The 24,406-nt window shown below is 35.1% G+C and overlaps 1 long non-coding RNA gene across 1 annotated transcript; it reads right to left on the bottom strand.

Moving 5' to 3' along the window:
* Positions 1 to 1,491: 1,491 nt before the first annotated feature.
* On the bottom strand, positions 1,492 to 11,454 carry LOC110462410. Its single transcript, XR_002464280.1, has 5 exons — positions 11,053 to 11,454; positions 6,523 to 6,615; positions 4,884 to 4,976; positions 3,276 to 3,335; positions 1,492 to 1,752 (listed from the first exon to the last, which is right to left on the bottom strand). It is a non-coding gene; the product is annotated as an uncharacterized LOC110462410 (long non-coding RNA).
* Between the last annotated feature and the right edge of the window lie 12,952 nt (positions 11,455 to 24,406).

The following is a 24,406-nucleotide window of genomic DNA, read 5'->3' as shown; positions in this document are numbered from 1 at the left end:
TCATACATCATGTATACGTATTGTAATAACTTGTACGTGAAGGCCATGTCGGAACCGTTACCCGTGGTAGGGTTTCAATGGGTTGAAAACCCACAAACAGTTGACATAACCAAAGTCACCAAAGACGGAGACTTGGGGAACGTACTAGAAGTAGATCTGGAATACCCAGACGAACTCCATGACAGTCATTCCGATTACCCCCTCTCTCCGGAACGAAAAAAAACCCGTCAAAGAATTGTCACCAACCAGTAAACAGCTATGGACAACTTTACATTCTAACCCTAAACACACCGATGACAAATTACAAGGGCGTGTACCGACAGAAAAACTGATTCCAACATTAGAACACAAGACGAAATACATTTCATTATAGAAATCTACAATTGTACGCGGAATCGGTTCTAAAAGTCACCAAAATCCACAGAATCCTAGAATTCATACAAAAACCTTGGTTACGCCCGTACATTCAATTCAACACATCAAAAAGAGCGTCATGTAAGAACGAGTTCGAGAAAGATTTCTTTAAACTCATGAATAATTCCGTGTTCGGTAACACGATGGAGAACGTGCAATCTAGAGTCGATATCAAGCTGGCACACATGGACAAAAAGTTCAAAAAGTACACGGCAAGACCTTCTTTTCAAAGATTCACCATCTTTAACGAAGGCTTGGTAGCCATTCAGAACGATCAAGTGAAACTACTATTGCACAAACCCGTGTTTGTAGGACAGACCATTCTAGATCTATCGAAATGTATCATGTACGAGTTTTATTACAAGTACCTAAAATCGAGATATGGAGATGGAATAAAGTTACTCATGACGGACACGGACAGTCTTTTGTATCACGTTCAATGCCCAGACGTCTATGACGACATGTATCGGGACAGACACCTATTCGATCTGTCCAATTATCCGGTCGACCATCGTTGTTACGATACAAAGAACAAAAAGATACCCCGGTATTTCAAGGACGAAACGGGAAGCGAACCCATTTCACAGTTTGTAGGAATCCGCGCTAAAATGTACTCGTCCGTCTATGCCGTGCGCAAACGGATAGAAATAGATAATCTTACTGTCCTATATAACGATATGAACAAAAATCAGGTAGCTAAAGGCATTGCAAAGACGACCGTTAGAGGCGATCTAAGGCTAGAAATAAAGGACTGTTTATTCGAAAACAAAATTAAAATGTGTAAAATGAATTCGATTAGAAGCGATAAACACCAACTGTACGTTATGCCGTCAACAAGTCGGGTCTGTGTGCCTTCGATGACAAGCGTTGGGTCTTACCCAATCGGTGTGATACGCTTGCGTTTGGTCATTACAGAATTTCTATAATAGATTGGCATTCAAAAATAAAACAAAAATGCAGTTTTACAAATATTTATTTCAAATGTACCATCAGACAGAAGTCGTCATGAATGAAAATAAATGATTGTTAACCTTTTTTTTTTTTTTTTTTTTTTTTTTTAAACCCTTATGAAAATTAACAAGAAAGTTTTAACTTTAAAAACAAAATATTTAAAAAGAAAACCTAAATTAAAGTCTACAATATTTTCATGTATCTTAAGATTGCTGTTTGAATAATGTACTTATTGATGTTTTGTATTAAGCTGGCTGCAGAGACCAAGAAGCTGGCTGTGGAGGCTGAAAAGATGGCTGAAGAGGCTGAGAAGATGGCTGAAGAGGCTGAGAAGATGGCTGAAGAGGCTGAGCAACTTGCGGTGGAGGAACTGGCAGTTGGGGCAGACTATTGGAGGAAAAAAAGGAACATTTCTCTAATATTTCAAAAATATTACATTAAAAAGATCTTGTGCTATTACTATGACAGTACTAACGTTGATAAGATGTATGTTTCCCTCCAATGTCACATTTATATTGATCAAGTCCTGATAATCCTCCCACGATAGTGGAAGATAGTTTTTTTTTTTTTGGTGATGTGTAGATAAATCACCCCATGAAATTCTTTCACCGATACCCCGAGCTGTCAGTGAAGCTTAGTTGACAAGGACTATTCCGTCATTCCATCTAGCGCCAAAGTCTAGAAAGTGACGGTTAACTGTATTGGCGCGCTTTTTATAGAGAAAGAACGGCCAATGAAAAACAACGTTTAAGGAATGGTGGATTTGTCAATTATATTTTCAATATTTGGAAGGCGTGTTTATTATTTTGTAAGGTGTGTTTTTAGTGAAAAACGTTGCACAATCGTGATGAAGTCTTTTTTTTTGCTCTCACACATCCGCAAGTCATTAAAAATATATGTATGGCGAGCACCTACGTAATAAAAAAAATAAAAAATGGGTCAGATGAAAATTTAAAAATAAATACTCTTGTTTAATGTATTTGTTGGTCTTAAAATATAATAAATGAGTAGATATATACTGTAATAAAACTTTATTCACACTTGGATTAAATTGTTAAACATACATTCCACTATTAAAAAGGACACTATTGCCTTGTCCCTTTGACTGCATATTTAAATGAATATATATTTAATTTCTAGAGATAATTGAAATGGATATACCTCCTATCACGATGCCAGTCCCGCCTCCAGCATCAGGTAAGTTAGAATCTTAAGTAAGTCTTCACAGTTGATAATTATGATGTTTATTCAATAGTCTTAAATAATGTTCCTAAATGTTGTATTACATTTTACATTGTAGATGACACTCTAGTGAAGATTGAGGGAGATGTGGAGGAGGAGGAGGAGGAGGAGGATGCATTTGAGGGAAGGTAGAAAATTTATTTTCATAATTTCATTTAAAACAATTTCCATTAATAATAAATTTGACATTTTAACTGAATTTAAATATAAATAGACCAACATATCTAGCTTGATTTAAATATGTCAACGTACCTTTCAATCAAGATTATAGTGTTTTCAAACGGAATAGTATCTATTATTAAAACAATTCCTCAATTTAAATCATCCATGACTGCCATCGCACACAGTTTGTCCATCGTGCGAAAAGATGAGCGCAAACTTAAATCGCCCAGTATTTCATCTTCCGCGCATAGTGCACAAATCCCTAGAAAACTTGGTTTGAGTTTTTTCTTTCGAATCAGCTGCGACATATACATAGTACAGGTAGGGAAAGCAGGGATACTTTTATCAAAGAGGGGAAAGTTCACAATCTTAAAATGTAGTCTTGTAGATTTCAGGTTGTGGTAGTTATATAAAATCGACGAGTTCAATAGATTTCGTGTTATTCTTCGAGGATATATCATCTATAAATCTAAAATAGGGATAAAAGGTAATAAAAGGCAACTTACACTTTACAGTTGATTTTGGCGAACGTCAGGTGGACCATTCAGCGGTTCTTTTGCCGGAAACTGTCAGAAATAATAAGCATAAATGATATAAACACTCGTAGAAATATTAAGTAGATATGTTAGTAAATTATGCTGTTGATATGTTTTGCAAAATGATAATAACAATTCTGTTGCATAAACATCCATTTATCCATTTAATTTAATATATATGAAATGAGATTAAAATTGATTTTTAACCGATGCCATAACAGTTCTTATACTTGAGACAAAATAATTACATCTTTAACATAATGTTCACATATGTGTTGATGATATTGAAGATAAAACTGCAGGAATCCTCATAAAGTGACAGTAAAACAGAACAAGCTTCACTAAAACTGATTTAACGTTTCCTGCTTGATCGACGACACCAGCCAAATAAATGAAATTCAAATCCAAATCATTTTGCATTACTCGAAAGAAATAATGCATTTTCCTTCTAATCACATTGAACACAAATCGATATTTTAAAATTTCCGATATTCATATCGTATCAGATATGATTGTGTAACTACACGATGCACCAAAAATAGCTTTTGCATATAGTGCACAAATCGTGCGCATATCAAGATGGGTATGCACAATCGTGCGATCTAGTAATCGTTTTTCCTGTAGGCGCATATATCGGCACATACACGTATGTGCGATTTAGTGCAATTGGTTTTATTAAATTTACGGATTGATAAAATTCTGAATTGATTTACAAATAATGTAAATGGTAGATGTGTAATTTTCGGTAAGTATGTGTTGCTCTATCCCATTTTTCAATGCGTATTACACATGTACGGTATTAAATATGTAAAGAATTTGACTTTGTTTAGTAAACAGTTAATTTGATAACATAATGATGATTCTCCTGATTTTTTTTATTTCGTTTGTTTCGATCTGTTCTGTTTCTCTCTCCGAAAGTCAACTGCGGCATTTGTACATCTCAGAAAGTTACGAAAGTGCACCGGTCGACGAGAAACCCACATGTAAAAATACAATACTTCTGTTTCCATTAATAATAAATTTGACATTTCAACTGAATTTGAATACAAATAGACCAACTGATCTAGCTTGATTTAGATATGTCAACGTACCTTTTAATCAAGATTAAAGTGTTTTCAAACGAAATAGTATCTATTTATAAAACAATTCCTCTATTTATATATTTATGTCATCCATGATTGCCGTCGCACAAAGTTTTTTCATTGGCGCAAAGATGTGCGCAAAATTAAATCGCCCAGTTGTTCATCTTTAGCGCATAGTGCACAAATCCTTAGAAAGCTTGGTTTAATATTTTTCTTCAGTATGCGATATCTCACACTGGTTCCTTCTATTCTAATTCCCTCCGTGAATTTCGAATCAGCTCCGACATATACATAGTATAGGTAGGGAAAGCAGGGATACTTTTATCAAAAAGGGGAAGTTCACAATCTTAAAATGTAGTCTTGTAGATTTTAGGTTTTGGTGGTAACATAAAATCGACGAGTTCAATAGATTTCTTGTTATTCTACGACGTCATATCATCTATGAATCTAAACTTGGAAGAAAAGGCAATGAAAAGGCAATGAAAAGGCAACTTACACTTTGATTCTCAGACAGTGTTTGAACTGGATTTGGGGCACCGGTCGGTATGATGTTCTGCTGAGTAGGATTCATCCCTGGATTTGCAAGAAGCTGGCAGAAATAATAAGTATAAATTACATAAACTCTCGTAGAAACATGTAAGTAGATATGTTAGTAAATTATGCTGTTGATATGTTTCAAAATGATAATAACAATTCTGTTGCATAAACATGCAATTATCCATTTAATTTAACATATATGAAATGAGATTAAAATTGATTTTCTTACCGTTGCCATCTCAGTTCTTATATTTGAGGCAAAATAATTACATCTTTAACATAATGTACACATATGTGTTGATGATATTGAAGATAAAACTGTAGAAATCCTTATAAAGTGACAGTAAAACAGAACAAGCTTCACTAAAACTGATTTAACGTCTCCTGCTTGATCGACGACACCAGCCAAATAAATGAAAATTCAAATCCAAATCATATTGCATTACCCGAAAGAAACAATGCATTTTCATTCCAATCACATTGAACAAAAATCGATATTTTAAAATTACCAATATTCATATCGTATCAGATATGATTGTGTAACTGCACAAAGCACCAAAAATAGCTTTTGCATATAGTGCACAAATCGTGCGCATATCAAGATGGGTATGCATAATCGTGCGATTTAGTAAACGTTCTCCCTATAGGCGCATATATCCACACATGCATGTATGTGCGATTTCGTGCAATTGGTTCATTAATTTTACGGATTGATAAAATTCTGATTTTTAAAAAAATAATGAACATGGTAGATATGTTATTTTCGGTAAGTATGTTTTGCTCTATTCAATTTGTCAATGCGTATTACACATGTACGATATTAAATATGTATAGAATTTTACTTTATTTAGGTAAATGTTAGGTGTGATAACATTAGGATGATTGGCCTGTTTTTTATTTCGTTTGTTACGATCTATTTCTTTCTCTCTCAGAAAATCTACTGCGGCATTTGTACATCTCGGAAAGTTACGAAAGTGTACCGGTCGACGAGAAACCCACATGTAAAAATACAATACTTCTGTTTCCATTAATAATAAATTTGACATTTCAACTGAATTTAAATACAAATAGACCAACTGATCTAGTTTAATTTAAATATGTCAACGTACCTTTTAATCAAGATTAAAGTGTTTTCAAACGAAATAGTATCTATTTATAAAACAATTCCTCTATTTATATATTTATGTCATCCATGATTGCCGTCGCACAAAATTTTTCAATCGTGCGCAAAGATGTGGGCAACATTAAATCGCCCAGTAGTTCATCTTTAGTGCATAGTGCACAAATCCCTAGAAAGCTTGGTTTAATTTTTTTCTTCAGTATGCGATATCTTACACTGATTTCTTCTATTCTAATTCCCTCCGTGAATTTCGAATCAGCTGCGACATATACATAGTATAGGTAGGGAAAGCAGGGATACTTTTATCGAAAAGTGGATAGTTTACAATCTTAAAATGTAGTCTTGTAGATTTTAGGTTTTGGTGGTAACATAAAATCGACGAGTTCAATAGATTTCTTGTTATTCTACGACGACATATCATCTATGAATCTAAACTTGGAAGAAAAGGCAATGAAAAGGCAATGAAAAGGCAACTTACACTTTGATTCTCAGACAGTGCTTGAAATTGATTTGGAGCACCGGTCGGTATGATGTTCTGCTGAGTAGGATTCATCCCTGGATTTGCAAGAAACTGGCAGAAATAATAAGTATAAATTACATAAACACTCGTAGAAACATGTAAGTAGATATGTTAGTAAATTATGCTGTTGATATGTTTTTCAAAATGATACTAACAATTCTGTTGCATAAACATGCAATTATCCATTTAATTTAACATATATGAAATGAGATTAAATTGATTTTCTTACCGATGCCATAACAGTTCTTATACTTGAGGCACAATAATTACATCTTTAACATAATGTACACATATAGGTTGATGATATTGAAGATAAAATTGCAGGAATATTGATAAGGTGACAGTAAAACAGGACAATCTTCACTAATAGTGATTTAGCGTCTCCTGTTTGATTGACGACACCAGCCAAATAAATGAAAATTCAAATCCAAATCATATTGCATAAACCGAAGGAAACAATGCATTTTATTTCCAATCACATTGAACACAAATCGATATTTGATAATTACCGATATTGATATCGTATCAGATATGATAGTGTAAATGCACATTGCACCAAAAGTAGATTGTGTATATAGTGCACAAATCGTGCGTAGATCACGATGGGTATGCATAATCGTGCGATTTAGTAAACGTTCTGCCTGTAGGCGCATATATCCGTTAATACATACGATTTATGAAACTGGGTTATTAATTTTACGAATTGATAAAATTCTGATTTTTTTAGAATAATAAACATGGTAGATATGCAATTTGCAGTTTTTATTTCTTGCTCTATCCCATTTTTCAATACGTATTACACATGTACGGTATTAAATATTGAAATAATTTGACTTTGTTTAGGTAACAGTGTGATAAATAACGTTAGGATGATTGGCCTGTTTGTTTCGGTCTATTTTGTTTCTCTCTCAGAAAGGTAACTGCGGCATTAGTACATCTCGGAAAGTTACGAAAGTGCACCGGTCGACGGGAAACGGGGCCTCCATGTAAAAAATCATTACTTCTTGTTTCAACAATTTCCATTAATCATAAATTTTACATTTTTAACTGAATTTAAATATAAATTGACCAACAGATCTAGCTTGATTGAAATATGTCAACGTATCTTTTAATCAAGATTAAAGTGTTTTCAAACGAAATAGTATCTATTGATCAAACAATTCATCTATTTATATCATCGATGATCGCCATCGCACACAGTTTGTCAATCGTGCGCAAATATGTGCGCAAACTTAAATCGCCCAGTATTTCATTTTCCGCGCATAGTGCACAAATCACTAGAAAAAAATTATACATAGTACAGGTAGGGAAATCACGAATACTTTTATCAAAAAGGGAAAAGTTCAAGACCTTAAAATGCTTTTGAGGTAAAAATCGGTTGGCGGAACTGAGAAGTAGGCATCTGCTGTTGATATCCTTGAAACTGTCATTCGTTCATCGTGCGCAAAGATGTGCGCAAAAGTTAATCGCCTGGTATTTCGTCTTTTGTACATGGTGTGCAAATCCTTAGCAAATAGGTATATCACTCACATGATATACACCTATGGGTCAATGATTTTGAGGATAAAAGCAGCGTGTGGATATAGTACACAATGTGTGCGTACGAAACGGAAGCAGAGGATATGGTAGGACTGGTAAATAGAAATAATATAAACACTTGTAGAAATAATTTTATAGATATGTTAATCAATCATGCTGTTGATATGTTGTCCAAAATTATAAGAATACTTTTGTTACATAAACATGCATTTATCCATTTTATCTTATACATACTAAACGAGGAAATATTATTTTCTTACCCCTGCCATGACTGTTTTAATGCCTTAGGCAACAAAGTTAATCGATAACAAGATATTTGAGTTGGGGGACAAAATTGTAAGAAACCTGAAATAAAAAGACATTTAATGAAGAAAAGGTTCACTAAAATGGTTAAGCGGCTCCTGTTTCATCGACGACACCCGCTAAGTAAATTAAGTTTCCATCCAAATAATGTTGTATTACTCGAAAGAAAAATGGCATTTGCATTCATATCACATTGAACACTTATCAATATTGAAAAATGTCGATATTCATATTGTACCAGATGATGATGTGCGGCAGCACAGCACTCCAACAAGTGCTTGTTACCAAATTGTTTAATGCAATACTCTCTTACGCTGTCATCAATTCTTTTTGAACCTTTGAAGTCACTTACAAGATTGTTGTCCTTCCACAAAGGAAAGGGCATCAGACAGTAATTAAAAATAAAACAATGCCTCTAATGATTTCTTCACATAGGTTCATTTGTTATTATAAATTTCAACAGTTCAAATATACCTGTACATACCTTCAATACTACAATTGAACGTTCCAAAACCAACTTAGCTTGTCGTTTTCTGAATTATTATTATTCCTAATTCTAGAAAAAAAACATAATTTATATAATTTAAAGTAGCGATCATCTTCAGTAAATAAATAAAAAAAATACTTATCACATAAAATATGTATGTATTGACACTAGTTTAACAGATTGATACTATTTTTAATTGACAGGTGGTCTTTACAGACAGGTCGACATTATATGGTAGTTAAGGCTATGTGCTATAGAGAGATATAGTCATTAAGACAGGTTACAGTAATTCCGATCAATATTTAGAGCACTGAGAAGTCAGCAAAGGTCCCGTCATGTGTCTGACCGTCACCCCATTGGTTTATTTTAAGTAACACTGACCTTGACCTTGACCTTGACATCAGAAAATTTAAAAACGCCTTGTGCACATCTTCATTTCACAGTATATCACCATGTCCAAATTCAAAAAGATAAGACTTTTTGATTCCGAGTTTTCCTAAGGTTTATTGTGAATAACAGTAACCTTGACGTTGGCGTAAGAAAGGTTTTAAACCCTTATTGCGCATCTGCATTTCACAGTGTTTCACCATGTCAAATGTCTTTCGGATTCCAAGATTATATTGGTAAACGAAAGTGTGGACAGACACACATACATAATGGTTTAATCTTTTTCTTCCACATATGGAATTCAGTAAAAATGATAAGCAAATGTATTTGAATGTTTCAAAAAATTACAAACACAATTTGTTTGAAAAGAACAGAAAAAAAAACTTTAAAATACCATTTAAAAAATCATTATCGTATTGTAGTGCTAATAAACATTCTATAGATGAAAGTTTATATAAATTCGATTCGATTCGATTTACAATTATTTACTAGTGTTATAATTTCATGGAAACAACGGCAAAAGCTCTATTGATGTTGTAAAACTTCATAGTCTGTTTAGGACACGTTACAGATACTATAAAACTAACTTATATATTACTGAATGTCTAAATGTTCGTTGTTTCGGAGAGCTCAATACTATGAATTGAACACGTTTGGGGTTTTTCCGCAATACTACGAACTGTTTGTTAAGAAAACGTTTGTAATTTCTCAATACTTCGAACTGGAATTAGACAAAAAGTGTTTAATTCATCAACAAAATAAACATTACCAGTGTGTCTGGTTCGTTTCTCCAATACCCGGAACTGAAGCTATAAATAGCGTTCGGTAAGTCCCATATACCATGAGCTGTATTTATTTATAGCTTTGTTTCACAGATACACCGAACTGTTTCGATGAACAGTTTTGTTTATTATTGTCAATTCCACCGTCTTCTATAAATAACATCTGTTATAACAAATGTCACAAACTGTTTATACAATTGTTTATGTGTGGTGAGCAAGAGAAACAGGGAAGCTAAAAAAACTCGATACAAAAGAAAATCTTTAAAAAGACATATGGCAAAATGATTATTCATTGCATTGCATAGGACGAAACACTCGCTCTGTTATAAAAGTTACAAACGTTTTTTTTTTATAAGAATGAAACTACATTCTGGTATTAATGTAAGTTTTGCTGATAAAACGTCATCCACTCCATTGAAGTTATGATGATAAGAGGCCAGCAACTATATTGTGATTAAACTGATGTAAATTTAACTCCTTCACCCCTGGTCACCCCTGAATGTTCATACAAGACTTAGTAATCAATAGATGTTGGAAAAGTATTAAATATAACTGTAGGGGTCAGTTGGTTTTTGATGAATGAATAAATATATTTAATGATATGACTATTTAGATTCGTACTTGTTTCATGTATCCTTTCTTATTCTCTGATAATTAACGCACGGTGACAAGCCGTGAAACGAAGGTAGGTTTGACAAGCTTTTACAAATAATCAACCTTTTAGGATACTTATTTTTTAAGACTATGTTTTTCTTTTTAAAGTTACCCACATCACACGAGTATTTAATAAGGTTAGGATTAAGGTAGTGTGTTAAACTGTGTTAACCATTTTTCTCTACATTTGTACTCTGAATTAATAAAGCAACGGATATAAGACAAACATATACTATATATAGATCTTCGCAGGAGAAACATATGTATCGCTGTGTTATACAAGTGTGTTTTCTAAAATTAAGTTAAGAAGGGAACATGTAATGTTTTTTCAATTACCTGAAAAGCACGGCTTGTATATATAATCGACTTCCGGGTTCGACAACTGTTCGTGTTTCTACCCAGAACTCATTTAATATTTAAATACGTAGCTTACTATGCATGAATGGATATATAACAAACATGTACTGAAGTAATGTGCTGTGCTTGTGTAACTCACATACAACGAATAGTCCATACAAGTCAATACAAGCGTTACAGTAAATGTCTGTGTATGCCGTGTAAGAACAAAATTTATATAACACAAAGTTAACAAATAATGACAAAAGTAACTCAGATATTCCAGATGCAATATATTTTACCGCACTGTAACAAATGTTGTTTACCTTACCGACACACATGTCAATTTCGTACTCCGTTATCAAGGATTGTGTTAGCGCTTTTTTTTTTGCTCTTTTTTTATCTATAGAGACACTAAACATTATAATACATCGGAAACATATGAAATGTAGAAAAAAAATGATATAACCATACTTTCATCAGATATCATCACACTTAACAATTTTTCATAATATTTCTTGTATGGTGAATAAATGAAACAAACTGTATTTCGAGATTAACATCATTTGCTATACATTTAACAATCATTGTTACATATACACGTACTGCATAACACATGTTTCTTTTAAGTTTTTCACGTTACAGATACTATACAACTTAATGATACATTACTGTAAGACTAAATGTTCGTGGTTTTGGAAAGCTCAATACTCCGTACTAAACACGTTTGCTTTTTTTTCGCGATACTCCTACATTGTAACTGTTTCTAAAGATAACTCTCCGTCAATCTGAACCTTATTAGTGTGCCTCGTTTGTTTCTCCTATACCCGGAATTGCAGCTATAAATAGCGCTCGGTAAGTTCCATATACCGTGAGCGGTATTTATCTATAGCTTTGTTTCGTATATACAATGAAATATATCGATGAACAGTTACAATCGTTACGGTCACTTCGATTATTTAATTCACTCACATTGTGTGTTTGTATGTTCACCTTTCGATCAAAATATTTATGACACACGGGTTCGAATAATATATATTAAGTAGTCATACATATAGAAACCAAATGTTCTCTTAATAAAAGGGAAAGTACATTCTGGTATTAATGTAAGTTTTGCTGATAAAACGCCATTCACTCTATTGAAGTTATACTGATAAGAGGCCAGCTACTATATTGTGTTAGCTATTTAGCTATGATGTTACGAGGCCAGCTACTATACTGTGCTAGATATGATAATAAGAGGCCAGCTACTATATCGTGTTAGCTATGATGATAAAAGGCCAGCTGCTATATTGATATTAGCTATGAAGATACATATATGTGAGAGGCCAGCTACTCTATTAATATTAGCCATGCCGATTAGAGGCAAGCTACTATATTGATATTAGCTATGATGATACATATATGTGAGAGGCCAGCTACAATATTGATATTAACTATGATCATACATATATGAGAATTCGGTGTGTGCCATCACAACATATACTTGGGAACTGCTCTCAGGTCCCAAAATATCTCGTGTCGGTGCGGTCCACGGTCCAAGGGAGATGATTCTCCCGAAATTCACCAAAATGTATATATTTTCCTGGGACAACGAGGTGAATACAAGTAGGCATTACTCGATAGTCCTTACAAGCTCGTTTTATTAAAAATTGAAACACTAATTAGCTTATTGATTGTTCTAGACGTACTGCCAGGTGCTTGACGCAGAGCTGGTGGAAATTGGCACTGCATCTGAAGACGCGTTCATTTGGAACGTTACAACACTTTGCCTGGTACGTAGCAAGGGAACGCTCTCCTGTAAAAGGAGAGAGCCGATTGATATTTACAGTTTTTATATTATAGATGCATTGACATTGATTCAGTTTGAGTAACCAGAGAAACCGCATGTGATCAGGTCAAAGTCGAGTTCGCTATTCTCTGCGCCAGCCAACCTCCCAAAAATCATTATATGAATAACTGAAACAAACTCATATAAATATATATAGCTTTCGGTTAACAAACTTTTGCTCAGTTGTGTGGCAAGCTTTTCAAGCAGAGAGTAGGCATTCCGATGGAAAAAAAAAATGTGCTTTTCTTTTAGCTGATTTCATTGTTGCTGAATTGCTGATGTGGCATCGTTGTAAGCTAGTTTAAGCTTGTGGTGATGCATCATTTTTATTTCTATCACTCGCGACTTACTTTTCCGGTTGCGCACTTAATATTTCCTTAATCATAGTAGTGTAGCAATGGCTATAGTAATAATGTGAGTTACATTTTTTTTCTCCATATGAAGCTGGGTTTATTGATGCGCTTATCCGGACTGGTTATAAAAATATAGCCAAGTTCTTCAATTTTTCATTCATTATCGACGATTTACTGTTTTCGAATAATGATAAATGTATTGACCACATCGATCGTATATACCCACATGAGCTTGACATCAAAGACACTACAGACTCTTCCTCCTCCACCTTTTCCCTCCTAACTTACAACATAACAGGAACAGTTTGCTACTAAAATGTACAATAAACGACGAAGTCGACTTTCCTATCGTTATTTTCCCTTTCTTGATGGTAGAAATGGACAGACAGAGTGATTACTATAGGGCAACCGTATCTCCGATACGGGCCCTAATTAAAAGAGTAGCTATCCTTACACATCACTATTATACAATCTGCTTTAGAGGAGTTACTTCCCCTTTATGCATCTACAATGTCTTTAATATATGTAAACAATGCGCTAAACACTGGATGTAGCTGTAAGGAAAGGACTTACATAGGCAATGCCTGATGTCCAATCCTGTTGACTTCTTTTTTTTTCTCTCAATAAAATATGTTGAAATTGATATTGATATTGAGGAGAATACATTTACCATTTGATTTATATTCATGAATGAAACTGATAAGGGAATTTTAACAGATATAACCATTTATATGAAGCGTACTCATTGTCACTTTTTCGAATCATGTTCTAACTCAAATACAAATAAATGCTCAGAATGGTGTAATTTTACATGAAAATAAACATCAATAATATATATGTGCAGTGTAAACATCCAAAAACAAATCCACCGTATGTATGATTTGGTTTCTTACATATATGGTTTTACAAGTTCGTGTACGAGAAATTTCATGTACTTCTCCTTCTTTACTGAACTTTTTAGTAGGTTATATATTCGCAAATTCAAATACCAGACTATATAAATACTTCTAGGCTTATACAGCTAGCATAGATAAATTATCACGGTACGGCTTGGTTTAAAACCATTGTCTATATCCACTTAATATTGCATATTTAAGTTAATGAAATGAACAGAACACTGTATAATATCGAGCTCTTTGATTATGTCAGTAGTTAGAACAATGAGAACGTATATAAGCCAAACAAATACACAGAACTTCTTCTCTAGCTAGTTTGGAAAGTTTCAGCCGGCAGACGGCTAAACTTCTATACAAGGTTAAACATCAACTAGCACCTTCCTATCTAAAATATTTCTGCTCATTCCAAACGCATCTTTCTCACAATTATCACTTTAATATAATGACATTATGCCGGTCATTTCCAGAAAGGTTTGGGTAAGCGTTATTTTGTTTAACGTCCTATCAACAGAACAAGTCATTTAAGGACGTGTCTCCATGTGTGTTGTGCATCTGTGAATGTGTGTATGTGTGCAGGAGACATTGTATGATGGTGTTTTTGCCTCTTTGTGATAGCACGGATCTGATGCCGACTTTAAAGTTTTTTCTCACTGAAATATCTTGTTGAAGGCACCCATCACAGCATTCCGCCCGTCTCATTATACTGACAACGGATGAACAAGTGTTGCCATTTCCCTAAATGCTGAATGCTAATCAGGGAATAACGACTACCATTTTGAAGGACTTTGGAATGTCCCTGCCTGGGGGCAGAACCCATTTTCTTTCTCACCTGGGTAAACGTTCAAAATTAAAGCCGCAAGTGAGGTATTCAAAGCAAGGCGCCAGGAAAGAAAATGTAGTGAGATGGAAATATAAAAATCCCAACTATTGCAATTGCAGATATATTTTGGTCGTTTTTGATAATGACATGTTGCAGTTGATTCGCCCTAAAAGATGCTATAGTGAACCAAAATTCCAACATCTGATAAGGCGTATCTGAAGACCTCGGTTAAACATTGGAATCCATATATGTTATTACTAGGGTTGTCAACGGTTAGCCGGCGGTAAACCGGTTACTCGGTCGGGAGACCATTAACCGGTTACCAAGATAAACGACCGAATAGTTGGACATAATTACCCCTTTGATGAGCCCCATATTTCCCTGGCTTATACATTATCTATAGATGCGAATACAATGAAACAGTTTTTTGATAAACAGAGTTCAGGCTGACTCGTTAGAGTTGTTTTTGTTCTCTATTGTAAAGATTGACAAGGAAATGCCGTCAGCACCCCATGTTTTTGTATGCGAGATGTAAAAATAATCTGCAGGGTACAGTACACACTTGAATGGGCAAGCATGTATAAGAACGTTTGTGGATCAACTTTTGTTTTAAATAACAACATAACAGCATATGACTTCGAATACAGATAACTGTAATTGTACCTACATTGGCTGTCCATGGAATATACTTTTAAATTCTATTTCCTAAACATATAACGTATTGTCATTGTTTATTGTAAGTTCACTTGGCCCTTTGGGCCAAGTAGCTTATGCTATGGCGCGGCATCCGTCGTCCGTCCGTGCGTCGTCTGGCGTCAATATTTTACTTTAATGAACATCTTCTTAGTAACTTAAAGGCCTATGGTAATGATATCTGGTCCGAAGCAAACTGGGATAAAGGGCTACCAAGTTTGTTCAGAAAATGGACCTTCACCCATATTCAAGGTCACAGGGGTCAAATATGTAAAATAAAAAAAATACAATTTCTTCTGAGTAACCAAAATGCCCAGGGTGATGCTATTTGGCCAGTAGCATGCTAAGATGAAGGCCTACCACGTTTGTTCAAATACATTACCTTTACTCATATTCAAGATTACGGGGTCAATTGTCTGTAAAAGCCTTTAAACAACTTCTGCTTAATAACCAAAAGATCTGGGGTGATGATATTTGGCCAGAAGCTAACTTGGATAACGGGCTACTAAGTTTGATCAAATACATGACCTTCACCCATATTGAAGGTCACAGGGGTCAATTGTCTTTAAAAAAAAGTATACAACTTCTTCTGAATAACCAAAAGGACCAGGATGGGGATATGTTGGTCAAACATATAAAACACATCAGGCAACTTTTTCCTGAATTATCGAAATGCAAATAAGCATATTATTTGGCTGGTTGTATGGCCTTCGCGTAGAGAATGGCGCTAAATGCAGGGAACATGGAGGCACATTGAGGAAGCAGTTGGTTGCATCGACGGGATTTCACATGAAATATACGTTCCTCAAGAAAACCAACACCTATCTTATAGTGGACATTGACATTATCATTGGATTCAAACCCAATTTGTCAATGCTAATGAACTTAGCTTTCGTCACGTTGAATCTGGATTTTCAGGCCATGATAATGACGCTACAACGTTCCGTCTAATGACCAGTATAGTTTTTTTGTTGCTCTTGACTTGCCAGCGGATACCCGTCAAGACATCCCATTGATAGTCATATACCGCCGCCCAGATTCGACGACAACCTGCCAATACCAAGCACACCTTGCGGCGTGTCAACAGGACAATCCGACGATATCGAATGTATGTTGAACATGTTATATATTTATTGAAAATATTTTGAGTAATAGGGCACCCTATATAGGCATGGAAGGTGTGATATGTCACGTATTGTCTGTTTGTGCGCCTGTTTAGCTGTGCGCCGGACCAATCTGTTCTTCCAATATCAAAAACTGTTTTATCGGCGTAATTTGTATTTTCGTGTTCATTGCCACTCTTCCATACACGACATCTCCCAACACACGGCGGTCGTCCGTGTACAATGCGATCACAAACACAAATGGAAAGTCCGTGTACTTTTTATACGGGTGGTGCAATTTGAAAATATGTCACATCTCTATACACATTTTATAACAGTTACTTGTACACGGACCTAAATTAGAACATATAATTTGTTTTTCACCCGGAAAGTATGATATCTGCCATATACGTATGCGTATACGTGTTATCTGGAAAAAACCTATTACAGATAACATAGATAAATTATCACGTTACGGCTTGGTTTGAAAACATTGTCGACACCACTTAATCTTGCATATTTAAGTTAATGAACTGAACAGAACACTGTATAATATCGAACTCTTCGATTATGTCAGTAATTAGAACAATGACAACGTATATAAGGCCAACAAATACACAAAACTTCTTCTCTAGCTAGGTTGGAAAGTTTTAGCCGGCAGACGGCTAAACTTCTATACAAGGTTAAACATCAACTAGCACCTTCATATCTAAAATATTTCTGTTCATTCCAAACGCATCTTACTCCCAATTATAACTTTAAAATACTTATGACATTATGCCGTTCATTTCCAGAAAGGGTTGGGTTAGCGTTATTTTGTTTAACGTCCTATCAATAGAACAGGTCATTTAAGGACGTGTCTCCATGTGTGTTGTGTATCTGTGCATGTGTGTATGTGTGCCGGACACATTGTATGATTATGTATTTGTCTCCTTGCGACTTTGGTATGTCCTTGCCTGGGGTCAGAACCCATTTTCTTTCTCACCTGGGTAAACGTTCAAAATTAAAGCCGCAAGTGAAGTATTTCAAAGCAAGGCGCCAGGAAAGAAAATGTAGTGAGATGGAAATATAAAAATCCCAACTATTGCAATTGGTGTAGCAGATATATTTTGGTCGTTTTTGTTAATGACATGTTGCAGTTGATTCGTCCTAAAAGATGCTATAGTGAACCAAAATTTCAACATCTGATAAGTCGTATCTGAAGACCTCGGTTAAACATCGGAATCCATATATGTTATTACTAGGGTTGTCAACGGTTAGCCGCCGGTAAACCGGTTACTGGGTCGGAAGACCATTAACCGGTTACCAAGATCAACGACCAAATATTTGGACATAATTACCACTTTGATGAGCCCCATATTTCCCTGGCTTATATATTATCTATAGATGCGAATACAATGAAACAGTTTTTTGATAAACAGAGTTCAGGCTGACTCGTTAGTGTTGTTTTTGTTCTCTATTGTAAAGATTGACAAAGAAATGCCGCCAGTACCCCATGTTTTTGCATGCGAGATGTAAACATATTCTGCCGGGTACAGTACACACTTGAATGAGCAAGCATGTATAAGAACGTTTGTGGATCACATTTTGTTCTAAAGAACAATATAACAGCTGTACATGTATGACTTCGAATACAGTTAACTGTAATTAAATCCAACCTTACTGTACATTTTACCTACATTGGCTGTTCATGAAATATACTTTTAAATTCTATTTCCTAAACATATACCGTATTGTCATTGTTTATTGTAAGCTCACCTGGCGGGGCCAGGTATCTTATGCCATTGTGCAGCATCCGTCGTCCGTCCGTGCGTCGTCTGGCGTCATTATTTTGCTTTAAACAACATCTTCTTAGTAACTTAAAGGCCTAGGGTAATGATATTTGGTCAGAAGCAAACTGGGATAAAGGGCTACCAAGTTTGTTCAGAAAATGGACCTTCATCCATATTCAAGGTCACAGGGGTCAAATATGTAAAAAGAAAAAATAACAAATTCGTCTGAATAACCAAAATGCCCAGGTTGATGCTATTTGGCCAGTAGCATGCAAAGATGAAGGCCTACCACGTTTGTTCAAATAAATTACCTTTACTCATATCCAAGATTACGGAGTCAATTGTCTGTAAAAACCTTTAAACAACTTCTGCTTAATAACCCTAAGATCTAGGGTGATGATATTTGGCTAGAAGCAAACTTGGATAACGGGCTACCAAGTTTGATCAGATAAATTACCTTCACCCATATTGAAGGTCACAGGGGTCAATTGTCTTAACAAAAAAAAAAAAAAAACTTCTTCTGAATAACCAAAAGGACCAGGATGGATATACTTGGGTCAAACATATAAAACACACCAGGCGACCTTTTCCTGAATAATCGAAATGCATATAAGCATATTATTTGGCTGGTTGTATATGGCCTTCGCGAAGAGAATGGCGCCAAATGGAGGGACCATGGAGGCACATTGAGGAAGCAGTTGGTTGCATCGATGGGATTTCACATGAAATATACGTTCCTCAAGAAAACCAACACCTATCTTATAGTGGACATAGACATTATCATTGGATTCAAACTCAATTGGTCAATGCTAATGAACTTAGCTTTCGGCACGTTGAATCTGGATTTTCAGGCCATGATAATGACGCTGCAACGTTCCGTCTAATGACCAGTATAGGGGTTTTTGTTGCTCTTGACTTGCCAGCGGATACCCGTCAAGACATCCCATTGTTAGTCATATACCGCCGCCCAGATTCGACGACAACCTGCCTATACCAAGCACACCTTGCGGCGTGTCAACAGGACAATCCGACGATAACGAATTTATGTTGAACATGTTATATATTTATTGAAAATATTTTGAGTAATAGGGCACCCTATATAGGCATGGAAGGTGTGATATGTCACGTATTGTCTGTTTGTGCGCCTATTTAGCTGTACGCCGGACCAATCTGTTCTTCCAATATCAAAAACTGTTTTATCGGCGTAATTTGTATTTTCGTGTTCATTTCCACTCTTCCATACACGACATCTCCCAACACACGGCGGTCTTCCGTGTACAATGCGATCACAAACATACATGGAAATTACGTGTAATTTTGATACGGGTGGTGCAATTTGAAAATATGTAATATCTCTATACACATTTTATAACAGTTACTTGTACACGGACCTAAATTAGGACATATCATTTGTTTTTCACCAGGAAAGTATGATATCTGCCATATACGTATGCGTATACGTGTTATATGGAAAAAAACTATTACAGATAACATATATAAATTATCACGTTACGGCTTGGTATGAAATCCACTTAATCTTGCATATTTAAGTTAATGAACTGAACAGAACAGTATAATATCGAACTCTTCAATTATGTCAGTAGTTAGAACAATGAGAACGTATATAAGGCCAACAAATACACAAAACCTCTTCTCTAGCTAGGTTGAAAAGCTTTAGCCGGTAGACGGCTAAACCAGAGTTATTTAAGAGTTGTTATAATATATGAAATAGTGTATTCACTATGTTTTCAAAAATTGTAATTTTTTAGAGCCTCAAATCGAGGATCCATGACAGGATTCCCTTCACTCATGGGATACAGACCAAAAATGTCCATTTGGCTTATCAGCCACTGGTCATTCACCCATGAGTTTTGGGGCAAGTCATGGATACTGCATTCTGATATTCACAGTTAAGATAACTAAGAAAGAAAGAATTTTGCAGATTTTGAAGTGTTGGTGGATTCAAATCAATATTTTGAAGGGATTTGTTAATAGGTAGGTAAATCAAGGATTTTACATTCTATTTTATATTATATTTTTACTATGTGAATGACAAAAATGAGTAAACAGAAAGATGCAAACTGAGGTTTTGAATCGGTCCATCATTATGAGATTGTCCTTACTTAGTAATGACTCTATCACATAAAACAACACTATGCAATAATTATGATGAAACAAAACATACAAATATATGCCTATCAGATCAAAAGGGGGAAAGGCGGCCATAGGAAAAGAAAAAGGTGATGATGACACACAATGTTTAAGCACAGTCGTAACTGAAAGTTTTCATATTTAAGAGACATAATATTAAATCAGAAATATTTAATGTATTGTTTATGTGGAAATCTATGTGTAGCTCTGACAATCTCAGCAGTACATTCATATATGTTTACATTGTTTTGTTCATCACAATCAACACAGCCAGATAGAAGTACATCCAGAGTGTAGTGATTGTGATTAACATCAAATAATTTACCCTTGAGGGTTTTACGTGGTTCATCATACTTGTTACAAATGAGAAAATAATGATGTACTGTTTCATGGGCATCACCACAGGTACAAGTTGGTGATTCAGTAAGATGTTTTCTGTGTAGATCAAAATCAAGGTTACTTGAAGAATTTCTATGTTGGCAGAGTATGATGCTGTATTTTCTATCACCTGCGTTGACATAGGTAGAGTTTCCACTTGTGTCTAGTAACATGATGTAACTTGAATATTCAGAATGTGCAAACTTTACTACAAATGATGTCTTAACCTTAACTTTATACTGTGTCAATTATAAAATTCTCCTCCTTTTTGTATTTCTTATGATGGTCATCTCTCTTATGTAACTTAAGTTAAGTTAAGGAGCGTAGAGACGCAAAGAGGAGTTAACTCCAGTGTAACTCATACTTTACAATACAATTTATCATTTTGATTTATGTTTGTATATTGTGATATAACATGTTAGTTACTTTGTCAATTTTCAATGAATGCATTTATGTATTGTTATGTTTGTGGATGTTCGATTCGGAGGAAATAAAGAAAATAATTGTAATTGTACAAACAGAATACGTATTAACTTCGAAATACGCTTGTGTGTGTGTAATATGATTGCTGTTTGCATGACTCCATTGACGTTGTATCGGTGAAAGTAGATCTCTCCTCTCAGTTAAAAGTCCCATTGTTTTTCTCACACCACTAACTTGATTACAAAGGTAGATAACTCTTATCTGTATATTGGGATTGTGACCGAATATGTCGGTGTTAATTGATATTTGTTTTACAAAATTTTCCCATTTCGTCATGTTGGGTATCTTCCGTGATATCTACGGTAAACAGAAGGCAAAACCGACGCCATTAATACTGGATATATTCAACAACCCTTTCAATGTGATCACGTTCCCATTTTTTCCCGCCGTGGCTAAATGTACAGATTCTAGTCAAATAACCGCAAAAACTATTATTACAATCATGCTATTTGTTTAGGAATATTAAAACGCGCCGCAAGAAGCTACCTGAGGCTTTACATTGGTGTCACCTACTATATCAACTATGTGAAACTGGACACCAATATTAGGATACAATTAATGCGCATGCATCAGCAAACTGTCGAATCATGCTCCTTCAGCATAGCAAGGTCACGTGATCCCAATGTCACCTTCAGTATACTGAAGTCACGTTCCCGTTTTAATGATCCAGTAACGTATTTTTAATAGATAACACTGTATGTGATTCCAGGTAAAGACAGGAATGAAATAATGAACGACATTAATAAACGAACTGGTTGTTTAAGTACAAATATGAGATGATAATTTTATTTAATAAAAGTAAATAATAACTATTACTTAGTACATATAATTGTCTAGATAACAGTATATCATGATTTAGCACAATCCGAATAAATACATTTCATTCCAATAAAACGGTTATAAAAACGTAAATCACAATCACAATCAGTTCAATTATTAATGCCCTTTATTATTTAAAACTGTCTTTAGTAACTGAAATCACATGCAGCGATAACTGTTAAAAAACATTACTGGATCATTAGAACGGGAACGTGATTCCAGAATACTGAACGTGACATTAGGGTCACGTGACCTTGGTATACTGAAGGAGCGTGATTGGACATTTGCTGATGCATACACACGAAATCTTATACTGAATGGTGTTTTACATGATCGTAATAATAGTTTTAGCGGTCATGGGACTGGAATCTGTACATTAAGCCATGCAAGAAACATTGAACGTGATCACATTGAAAGGATTGTTGATTATATCAAGTATCAATAGCGTCGGATGTTTTTTTCTGTTATCTTGGATAAATAATATTCATATAATAATAGTTGACGGGGTATTGCTATTGATTTAGATGACCACATTGTTTTTGTAATAACCTTACAAAAATGGTCAAAGTCACTATTTTCAAATAACTCATTTTATCCAATTTTAACTTTTGTCTCCCTCTTTGCATTTTTGCAATCAAAGCAATACTAGGACGAAGGGAAAAAACAAAAAGAGGGCCCTGCGTTTTATAGAGCACCATTCCAGATTTCCAGTTTATTTTGTGACGAATGTATTCTGAACCATATGTCGAGTTGCGCAAAATTAAAGTAGATACCGATCCTGGGCCTTTACTTTTTCAAGGGTCTTAATCTTCCTTGAATTCTTGTTTTTCTCTTGTTTATTTGTAAAATGCCCGAGTGAAATTGATAAATAATGTATTAATTTAATTTTGGAAATTTAGTTATTTCAATTCTCTTAATATCCTTGTTTATTTTCTAATAAAGATGCTACTGTTACTACCTGCTAGTTTAGTATGCAAGAAAAAATACAGGAATATACTTTCTTTATTATATGAAATGAAAATGTCAGTGTCGCTAACATGAAGTGGTCCTGTTACATGTAGTGGGCAGGATATGATTATGTCATAGTAGAGTAGCTCATATATATTAATAAACTCAAGTTCTTTATGTATTTAATTTTGGCGTTAAAATTGTAAAGTTTCATGGGATGAACGCTACCAATCATTGGATCATATGTTTATGTACGTGCATGTTTTTATGCGCTGACGTCTATTTACTGACATAACTTTCTCGCTATGATTCCTGATTTTAAAGCATTGAATTGTGGTGTCAATTGTTTTTCTTGCAAACGTAACCCCTGTGGCAACAACGGACAACCAACCGTACAGGTAAAAAGTCTTTAGCATTGTTTGCTGACCAATTTAATTACTGCTGGGGTGATGTTATATCAATTAGTGTCAACACAGAGTTTAAAACCGCGGTCACATCTTACAGTCACACACGTAGTTGACCGTTGAGGGGGATGACCGTAGTGGACTGTAGTAGACCGTAGGCGACCTTAGTTACACGACTTAAACGTAGATCCCTACCCCTAACCCTACTTCACCTTAGTTGACCCTAGTTAACCGTGCTTAGCCGTTATCTAACAGTACTGTGAACGTCCTTCAAGCGTAGTCCAACACTAGTAGTTGCCCCTATTTGACCCTACTTGACCGTAGTGTTAACAGTAGTTACTACGGTTAACTACGGTAAACCATACTATCAAATAGGGTCAATAACAGTCAAATAGGGTCAACTACGTTCAAATTACGGTCACAGTAGGATCTTGTCATCGAAACTCACCGTAGATGTATTTTGAATGTGTTGAACATTTTTGGGCTAACCACGGCCTAATCATGGGTTCTTTGAAGTTCAAACAACGTCTGTCTAACTACGTTGCACTACGTCTGTCTAACTACGTTTGATACGTTTAGCTAAGTCACTTAGGGTCTACTGCAATCAACTACGCCCTCCCCCCCCCAACTTCGGTCAATTATGTACGTGACCGTTAGATATGACCGCGGCTTACATCTGTTGGAGCGGGTGGGTGGGGGTGGG

The sequence above is a fragment of the Mizuhopecten yessoensis genome, unplaced genomic scaffold (assembly GCF_002113885.1).
Source record: "Mizuhopecten yessoensis strain PY_sf001 unplaced genomic scaffold, ASM211388v2 scaffold10787, whole genome shotgun sequence".
Taxonomy (NCBI): Eukaryota; Metazoa; Mollusca; class Bivalvia; order Pectinida; family Pectinidae; genus Mizuhopecten; species Mizuhopecten yessoensis.
The sequence above is the reverse complement of the archived record's forward strand: the minus strand, read 5'-3'. Positions and strand labels throughout refer to the sequence as shown.